The following is a 9,973-nucleotide window of genomic DNA, read 5'->3' on the forward strand; positions in this document are numbered from 1 at the left end:
GACCTCTTTAGCCTTATCTAAATACTGTTCACTTATATGTTTCACTGTAAACACTTGGTCCACACACCCCCTACCTTTCCTAAAGCCTCCTTGTTCATCTGCTATCCTATTCTCCGTCTTACTCTTAATTCTTTCAATAATAACTCTACCATACACTTTGCCAGGTGTACTCAACAGACTTATCCCCCTATAACTTTTGCACTCTCTTTTGTCTCCTTTGCCTTTATACAAAGGAACTATGCATGCTCTCTGCCAATCCCTAGGTACCTTACCCTCTTCCATGCATTTATTAAATAATTGCACCAACCACTCCAAAACTATACCTCCACCTGCTTTTAACATTTCTATCTTTATCCCATCAATCCCGGCTGCCTTACCCCCTTTCATTTTACCTACTGCCTCACGAACTTCCCCGACACTCACAACTGGCTCTTCCTCACTCCTACAAGATGTTATTCCTCCTTGCCCTATACACGAAATCACAGCTTCCCTATCTTCATCAGCATTTAACAATTCCTCAAAATATTCCCTCCATCTTCCCAATACCTCTAACTCTCCATTTAATAACTCTCCTCTCCTATTTTTTACTGACAAATCCATTTGTTCGCTAGGCTTCCTTAACTTGTTAATCTCACTCCAAAACTTTTTCTTATTTTCAACAAAATTTGTTGATAACGTCTCACCCACTCTCTCATTTGCTCTCTTTTTACATTGCTTCACCACTCTCTTAACCTTTCTCTTTTTCTCCATATACTCTTCCCTCCTTGCATCACTTCTACTTTGTAAAAACTTCTCATATGCTAACTTTTTCTCCCTTACTACTCTCTTTACATCATCATTCCACCAATCGCTCCTCTTCCCTCCTGCACCCACTTTCCTGTAACCACAAACTTCTGCTGAACACTCTAACACTACATTTTTAAACCTACCCCATACCTCTTCAACCCCATTCCCTAAGCTCTCATTAGCCCATCTATCTATGTATTTATTTATTTATTTATTTTCACCCCTTGGTGTTCTTGCTCTTACTCTCTGTGGGCAGCAGCTCCCTTGCAGTGCTCCTCTTTCTTAGTATTTGACTGGTCCCTCCTACTCTTACTACCTCCCCACTACTACATCCTTTCCTCCACTACTACTACTACCTCTACCACCTCCTGCCTATATATACCCATCCTGCCCTCCTTTTCTTTAGTGTGACTTTGTAAATGGTTCAAGTCGGACCGAAACGTCGTCGTAAGCTCCTCTCTTCTATGTGTGTGTGTGTGTGTGTGTGTGTGTGTGTGTGTGTGTGTGTGTGTGTGTGTGTGTGTGTATGCGCAAAACAACTACTGTCAAAGAATAGTGAAACTCCAAGCGCTTTCGAAGCGCTTGGAATTTCACTATTCTTTCACAGTGGATGCTTTGCATATTCTGAAATCACCTGTTTACTGTGATCTTATTGCATATACAAACAGGGACTAGAATGAAATTAGCCTAGAGTCATCCACACCATCGTATGTCCTTGGGTAGCGAGTACAACATCCAGTACCATTGGATGCGCTACTCTTAAGGAATGTATGGTCCAGTGGCGTCATGAGTTTCCGCCCACCATGAGGCAGGCCAAAGCAGCATGGGTTCGAGTCCTTGGCTAGTCGCAGTGTTGTTATTGATATATATATTGTGTGTGTGTGTGTGTGTGTGTGTGTGTGTGTGTGTGTGTGAGCGTGTGTGCGAGTGCAGAATAGGTAAAACTTGCGATTTTGGCTTAAATAGCAACGCTCTTCTTGCCGAATAAGGCAACTGAAAATTTGTGTATGCATAATTTGACAAAATAATTCTGAACCTAACGATAAAAATATATTCCTTTGAGTTTGTTTATTACTAAATAACTGTAAACTTATCTAAAATATATTTAGTTTGACTAGGGGAAATTAAATTGCGCTACTTATAATGAGGTTAGGTAAGTTTTCTAAGGTGCTTTGGGAAGAAAATTATTAATTTTTATATTAGCATAAATGAATATATATATATATATATATATATATATATATATATATATATATATATATATATATATATATATATATATATATATATATATATATCACAATACGCAAAATGACCACTGTGAAAAAGATTGTGAATTTCCAAGCGCTTTATTGATTTCTCACATTATCAAGGAACATACACAGATACACGTACGCGCGCAGGAGTATGAGAAAGATTGTTATCAATAGAAGGATAGATAAATCAGAAGGAAGATTGAGGGGAGTAAATAAACAGATTAACATAAGAGATATATTTGGATGGTGTCAGAAAGGGCACAACTAACGCCACTCGACATGGAACATATCAAGATGGTGTCAGGAAGTGCACAACAAAGGCCACTTCACATGCAACATATCAAGATGGTGTCAGAAAGTGCACAATAAAGGCCACTTCACATGCAACATATCAAGATGGTGTCAGAAAGTGCACAATAAAGGCCACTTCACATGCAACATATCAAGATGGTGTCAGAAAGTGCACAACAAAGGCCACTTCAGATGCAACATATCAAGATGGTGTCAGAAAGTGCACAATAAAGGCCACTTCACATGCAACATATCAAGATGGTGTCAGAAAGTGCACAATAAAGGCCACTTCACATGCAACATATCAAGATGGTGTCAGAAAGGGCACAACAAACACCACTCAACATGAAACATTGGTGGCCACAGTTCAGTATGCAAATTTATGCATGGAGTCGCTCCAAGCTCTGGTGGGGTCGACGCTCTGTTATGTGTCATTTGCAGAGGCACTGATGGGCCAAGAAGGGGAAGATAGGGGATGAGTCAGGGGAAGGTAGGGGTGAGTCAGGGGAAGATAAGGGATGAGTGAGGGGAATATATGGTGGTTAGTGATGGGAAGTTAGGGGATGAGTGAGGGGAAGGAGGGTCGGGGATGAGATAAGGAGCAAAGGGGACAGAGGTAGGAAAAGAGGACTGGAGATAGAAGATGATTTAGAGTAAATGACACTGTAAGGAAAGACAGGAAGGAAGCTGGTAGAAGATGGAGTGTGGAGAAATAAAGTAGCGTGTTAGAAATATTTATTAATTTGCTTTTTATTTTTATTGCCGTTATATGAAAAACTTCAGTGTATTATGTTAAAGGAACGGCTAATGGGAGGAAGTTCTAAGGGAATGGAGGTTGATGGGAGTAGAGAAAACGGAGTAAGCCCAGTCCGATTACTGGAATTCCCAGGATTATTTTACTTTCCGCCAGCCTTGTGAGGAAATTAGAAAGGATAATCATCTAATTGCTGTGTCTTCAAGCGTTGTGAGGCCCTCGTTACTGCCTACAGAAATTAATATGGGCATGGCTCACCCAGGAACTTTAACATCCTTTCTCTCTGCAATTTAGAGACGCTTTGTAGCACACTATTACTGACGGTTGTAGTATGCTATTACTATTGGTCGTAGCATACAATTACTAGTGGTCGTAGCACGTTACTAAGGGTCGTAGCACAACACTATTGGTCGTAGCACGCCATTACTAATGGTCGTAGCACACTGTTACTATTGGTCGTAGCACGATATTGCTAATGGGATACAATACCGACAAGTTGGTGACTACGACTCATGTATCACACTCGGGTTATCGACCGAAAACCTCTGCTGCACAGGTCAAACATTTCAGCAGTAAAGGGAGCTAAATACTTACCTAGCAGAGAAAATGCCAGGATCACGAAGGTGGCTTTCCCCAGGGCGAGGCTCACCATTGCACTCCCGTGGTGCTCACCCCCGTGATTAACCCAAATGTGGTTAACTAGAGTGCGATGTTTTTGTTACCAGGGGGGACTGCTTTCGCGATATTCCCTTATTTCTCGAGGCCTGGTTATGGACCGGGCTGTGGGGGAGGGTGTTGACCCTCGGAACACCCCCTCCAGCTAAGTGTATCTTATTCATCAGAAGCCTAGACGAAAATATCAGATGCTAGTTGTCACAAGATGTTCTTTGCGAGTTGTCATAGTAGATCTATCGTAGTAGATCTATCGTAGTAGATGTATCATTCTCCACTTACGTACTATGATAAACTTAATATATAAAATATGTAGGCTTTGCTTTACCAGAGATTATTGCAACTACGTATAATTACGAATTGAGATTTCATTTTCATTTAGTTAAAATATATTAAAACTGTTACAACAATTGTTCATTATCGTGAAATAGAAGATCAAAACGACTTATCTCGCAGACTGATGCCATTTAACTAGTTTAATACAAGTTAAATCATGCATGCTAGTGGCTTATTTTGTGCCTAACATGTCAACTATATTACCTGTATACTGCAGAAAAAAATAAATTCATTATTATCATTGATTTGCTTATATTGGTTTAAGCATTTGTGGAGTTATGAATAATATTGATATATTAATAACGATAACTGTATAAACGCGCATTTTGCTAGCTGACTGGTAATAAATGCCTAAATCTCACAGGTGCCGAGTCCAGATTTCTCCTGATCAAATCCGTATGAAGACAATCGGTACATCATGTGTATCTGGAGGTATTTAAACGTAATTACATTATTGCATTTCTGTTTATTGAAGTGTGTGTGTTAAATGCTGTGAAGGAACGAGTTGAAATGTAAGGAATTAGTTTGTCTTAAGATGTAATCGTAAAATTTTACCCATTATTAATAATGGGTGAGAATTTTACGACCTTGGAAGCTGACGTATGTAAGTAGTAGTCTATGGTATGGCTACCCATCTTTAATAAGGACCACGCCAGTCTATGGTATGGCTACGCATCTTTTATAAGGACCACGCCAGTCTATGGTATGGCTACCCATCTTTAATAAGGACCACGCCAGTCTATGGTGTGGCTAACAATCTTTAATAAGGACCACGCCAGTCTATGGTATGGCTACGCATCTTTTATAAGGACCACGCCAGTCTATGGTATGGCTACCCATCTTTAATAAGGACCACGCCAGTCTATGGTATGGCTACGCATCTTTTATAAGGACCACGCCAGTCTATGGTATGGCTACCCATCTTTAATAAGGACCACGCCAGTCTATGGTGTGGCTAACAATCTTTAATAAGGACCACGCCAGTCTATGGTATGGCTACGCATCTTTTATAAGGACCACGCCAGTCTATGGTATGGCTACCCATCTTTAATAAGGACCACGCCAGTCTATGGTGTGGCTAACCATCTTTAATAAGGACCACGCCAGTCTATGGTGTGGCTACCCATCTTTAATAAGGACCACGCCAGTCTATGGTGTGGCTAACCATCTTTAATAAGGACCACGCCAGTCTATGGTATGGCTACCCATCTTTAATAAGGACCACGCCAGTCTATGGTATGGCTACCCATCTTTAATAAGGACCACGCCAGTCTATGGTATGGCTACCCATCTTTAATAAGGACCACGCCAGTCTATGGTGTGGCTAACCATCTTTAATAAGGACCACGCCAGTCTATGGTGTGGCTACCCATCTTTAATAAGGACCACGCCAGTCTATGGTGTGGCTAACCATCTTTAATAAGGACCACGCCAGTCTATGGTATGGCTACCCATCTTTAATAAGGACCACGCCAGTCTATGGTGTGGCTAACCATCTTTAATAAGGACCACGCTAGTCTATGAGGTAAAGGATCTTATAAGTTTATGGTGATTAAAATGGTATAAAATACCGACAGGTTGTTAGGTAAGACACATATGCAACAGTTAGGTATCTTTATTTCGAAACGTTTCGCCTACACAGTAGGCTTCTTCAGTCGAGTACAGAAAAGTTGATAGAAGCAGAAGAGACTTGAAGACGATGTAATCAGTCCATCACCCTTGAAGTTTTGAGGTGGTCAGTCCCTCAGTCTGGAGAAGAGTATTGTTCCATAGTCTGAAACAATATGGAGTTGAAGTGACAGGATGGAGCCTTATATACCGCCAGGAGGTGAGATGTAGGCCACTAGTAGAGGTAAGAATGTAGTCGTTGGGAGGTCAGGTCCCTCTCAAATCCAGCCATTCTCACTAGTAGAAGTTGTCCAAGTTGATTTCAGGTCTGTACCAAGATACCCTTGTGTTGCAGTGTCTGACAGAGTGAACATTAAAATGGTATAAAATACCGACAGGTTGTTAGGTAAGACACATGCAACTAAGGTCACTTCAAGTCCATATTGTTTCAGACTATGGAACAATACTCTTCTCCAGACTGAGGGACTGACCACCTCAAAACTTCAAGGGTGATGGACTGATTACATCGTCTTCAAGTCTCTTCTGCTTCTATCAACTTTTCTGTACTCGACTGAAGAAGCCTACTGTGTAGGCGAAACGTTTCGAAATAAAGATACCTAACTGTTGCATATGTGTCTTACCTATTTATTAGTCTCTTTCTTCGTAGTACTGTGCGTCGAGAAATATGTATCTCAGTAAATATGAAATTTGTAAATGACTAATGAGAAATAACAGGGAAATAGGTCAATATTATTTCCATAATGTAATGTGAAATACTGAAGACGTCGTTTATGTACATAAAAGGGGAAAGCAATTTGGATAAATAATTAATACTCTAAATGAATACCAAATATTATTTCAGTAGCATAAATACGAGTGATAATCAGTCACATGAACCTAATCACAGAATGGGTGGTGTTCGATCCCATGACAGACGAGCCCTAAAATTTTCAGGTCAGTGCGCTAACCCCCAGACCAACCTGCAGGTGACATAAGTTCTGAGAGAATATTTCGGTTTGTGTAGATCATTATTAAGTCATTAAAGGGTTGATCTAAAGCGTGTGTACTCTGAACAACCTGTATATAATAGGAAGCTGTATTTTTCTCTGAAACAGATTTGCGATCATCAACAGCCTGCTTGATCGGAAATCAGAACGTTAAGAAAACGAGGGATGTAACCACGAACACTACATACGTTGAATGATACACACGAGTTTAGTGCTTCAGGTGATATACTCTAAAACAGTGTTGTATTTTAGTTCTTAAGTTGACTGAGGGTTAACGAGAAAGCTTTAACGAGAGAGCGTTAACGAGAGTGTTAGTAAGCGTTAGCAAGTGTTAGCTAGTGTGTTAGAGAGTGTGTTAGAGACTGTTAGCGAGAGGAGAGAGAGAGAGAGAGAGAGAGAGAGAGAGAGAGAAGCCCATGTCTCTCCCATCCTCATCCTCTACAACACTGGGATATTCGACCATAGGGTTTTTCCCAGTGTAATCTGCAGTAAGTCAGGCCTGGCTCCAGGCTCGCCTACAATTCACAACCTCATCCCGTAAATTTTGGGAATTTTACGGGAAACTCTTTTAAATTATTTACATTCCGAGGTTCCTGTATCCTACATTGTCTTAGTTTGTATTTTAGTATAACTTCACTTATTTACTGACACGTATATTTACCTCAGTATTGGGGTTTATAAATACATAATGTGTGTGGGAATAGATAGACTCTGGTGAGTGGCTCTTGATCTAGGGAATTGGATTTTTGCTCCACTTCCCTGAATTGAATCTGAATGCCTTCTATTTCCCCCCCCCCAGGCGCTGTATAATCCTTACGGGTGTAGCGCTACCTTATGAAAATAAAAATAGTAACAATAATAGAACACGTGAGGTGAAAAAGAAAGGTGGTGTGTTGAGGCAACTGTGGAGACTAAAACTTCAATGGAAACTGAAGCATGGGTTTTAAACATTGCACCTAGAAGGCTGGAGGCAGTGGAGATGTCGTGTTTGAGGGTAATGTGTAGTGGGAATATTATGTTGAGGATTCGGTGCGTGAAGATTGGATGATGTGGGGTTACCAAATATTTAATTCCGATGTTTGAGGAGAGTTATTTAGGTGACATTGCCATTTAAAATGGATGGAGCAACACAAGATGTCTAAAAAAGTTGTATACATCCAGAGTGGAGGGAAGGAAGGGTAGGGGTTGTCCGAGGAAGGGTTAGAGAAGGGCAGTAAAGGAAGTTTTAAGCACTAGAAGCTTGAACATCCAACAGACTTATGTAAGTGCGTTGGATGTGAGTAAACATAATTAGTTTTTATGATTTGACGTGCTGGTGTATGAGTAAGGTAACATTTATGAAGAAATTGAGGGAGACCGTTTATGCAGACTTGAGTCCTGGAGGTGAGAGGTACAGTGCATGCACTCTGAAGGAAGGATGAGGATGTAGTTCAGAAGGATGTCTGCACTATGATGTCGCTTCTGGCAAGGCAGTCAATGAACGAGTGATAGTGAATGTGTTTCTTCTTCTGAGTCGCTCTACCTCGGAGACGGCTGGTATGTTGAAAAAATATAAGAACAAACACACACACACACACACACACACACACACACACACACACACACACACACACACACACACACACACACACACACACACACACACACACACACTCTCAAAACCAAACTTTTCCACCTGTCTTCAGACAGCTGAATCTGTTTGAAAAAAAGTCACCAGCAGTTTGCAGTAAAATGTAAAACAATATAACATTTACGTATTTACAGAAACATGTAAATACTGACAACCGTGGGAGTGGTGATGACAGATAACGTCACTGGCGGAACAAAACTTGACTTAAAAAAGTTTTAAGGTTGATTAGTTACCTTGTATTGCTTACCCTAGTCTGTATATCTTGCCCTAGCCTGTACTGCCTACTCTAGCCTGTATTCATTACCCTAGCCTGTATACCTTATTCTAGCCAGTATATAATACCTTAGACTGTATTTCTTATGCTAAACTACACAATTTACCCTAGCCTGTATGCCTTACCTTAGCCTCTATACCTTTCCCTAGTCTGTATACCTTACCCTAGTCTGTATACCTTACCCTAGTCTGTATACCTTACCCTAGCCTGTAATACCTTACCCTAGCCTCTATACCTTACCCTAGTCTGTATACCTTACCCTAGCCTGTATACCTTACCCTAGTCTGTATACCTTACCCTCGCCTTTATACCTTACCCTAGCCTGTATTCCTTAACCTACCCTGTATACCTTGCCCTAGCCTGTATACCTTACCCTAACCAGTATTCATTACCTATCCCTTAAAGAGATAGGTAATGAATATGGTTGAAGAGCTCTTGATCCCGGAAATTAGAAGTTGCACCTCACTTCTTGGAACCTGACTGCCTGACATTCCTCCTCCTCCCAGACACGCTGTATAACTGATTCCATTTGGATTTACCGCTTCCCCAGTAGTCCTGTATCTAACATCTACCACACATTCCTATTCTTCATTACATTTTTTCAATGATCTATTTCATTATTTATTCTGGATCCCTGTTTGTGATGGACGTAATTTTTTTTCTCAATTCGTATAACGCTTCCGGAACTTATACATATTTTCTGAAGTTATGATTAATATTTCCAGTACTTGTAATAGACGCGTTGAATATTTCTAGAATATCTGATTGATATTTCCGGACGTGATTAATACGTGTAGACGTTGTGATTAACGTTGTTAAAAGTGATAGATAATGTTTCTTGAAATGTTGATTAATATTGATTGATAAGTTGAGAGTAAAGTTTTTTTTTTTTTTGAGGGGGGGGGGGAGCTCTACTGTCTGTATTTCACATCTTCCAAGCCTGGCTAAGGCTGAGTAAGACTTATGTATATATATATATATATATATATATATATATATATATATATATATATATATATATATATATAATATATATGCAATAAGACCACAGTAAACAGGTGATTTCAGAACTGGACAAGATTCCAATGCTCTATTTATTCATGTAAGAGATTTTAACCATCCAATTGATTTTCAAAAAGTTGACAAAGTAGTATCAAGCAAGTCCATGGTCGACAGGAATATAATTGAATCTTGTTTCATAAAAAGCAGTTTTGACAATAATATGAATATTTCCTTTGGTTTATATAAATTAGATCCATTTATAATTAATAGAATTTGGGAAGAATTTAATAATACACTGGACAAATAATTTTTAAATTTTCTTGGGTAGAATAGTTTGTGGGGTGAGTTGTGCAAAGG

The 9,973-nt window shown here is 39.8% G+C and overlaps 1 non-coding gene across 1 annotated transcript; it reads left to right on the forward strand.

Moving 5' to 3' along the window:
• Positions 1-3,673: 3,673 nt before the first annotated feature.
• On the forward strand, positions 3,674-3,839 carry LOC128701923 (U1 spliceosomal RNA). Its single transcript, XR_008408984.1, has one exon. It is a non-coding gene; the product is annotated as a U1 spliceosomal RNA (small nuclear RNA).
• The last annotated feature ends 6,134 nt before the right edge of the window (positions 3,840-9,973 follow it).

Source organism: Cherax quadricarinatus, unplaced genomic scaffold, assembly GCF_038502225.1.
Source record: "Cherax quadricarinatus isolate ZL_2023a unplaced genomic scaffold, ASM3850222v1 Contig5675, whole genome shotgun sequence".
NCBI lineage: Eukaryota > Metazoa > Arthropoda > Malacostraca > Decapoda > Parastacidae > Cherax > Cherax quadricarinatus.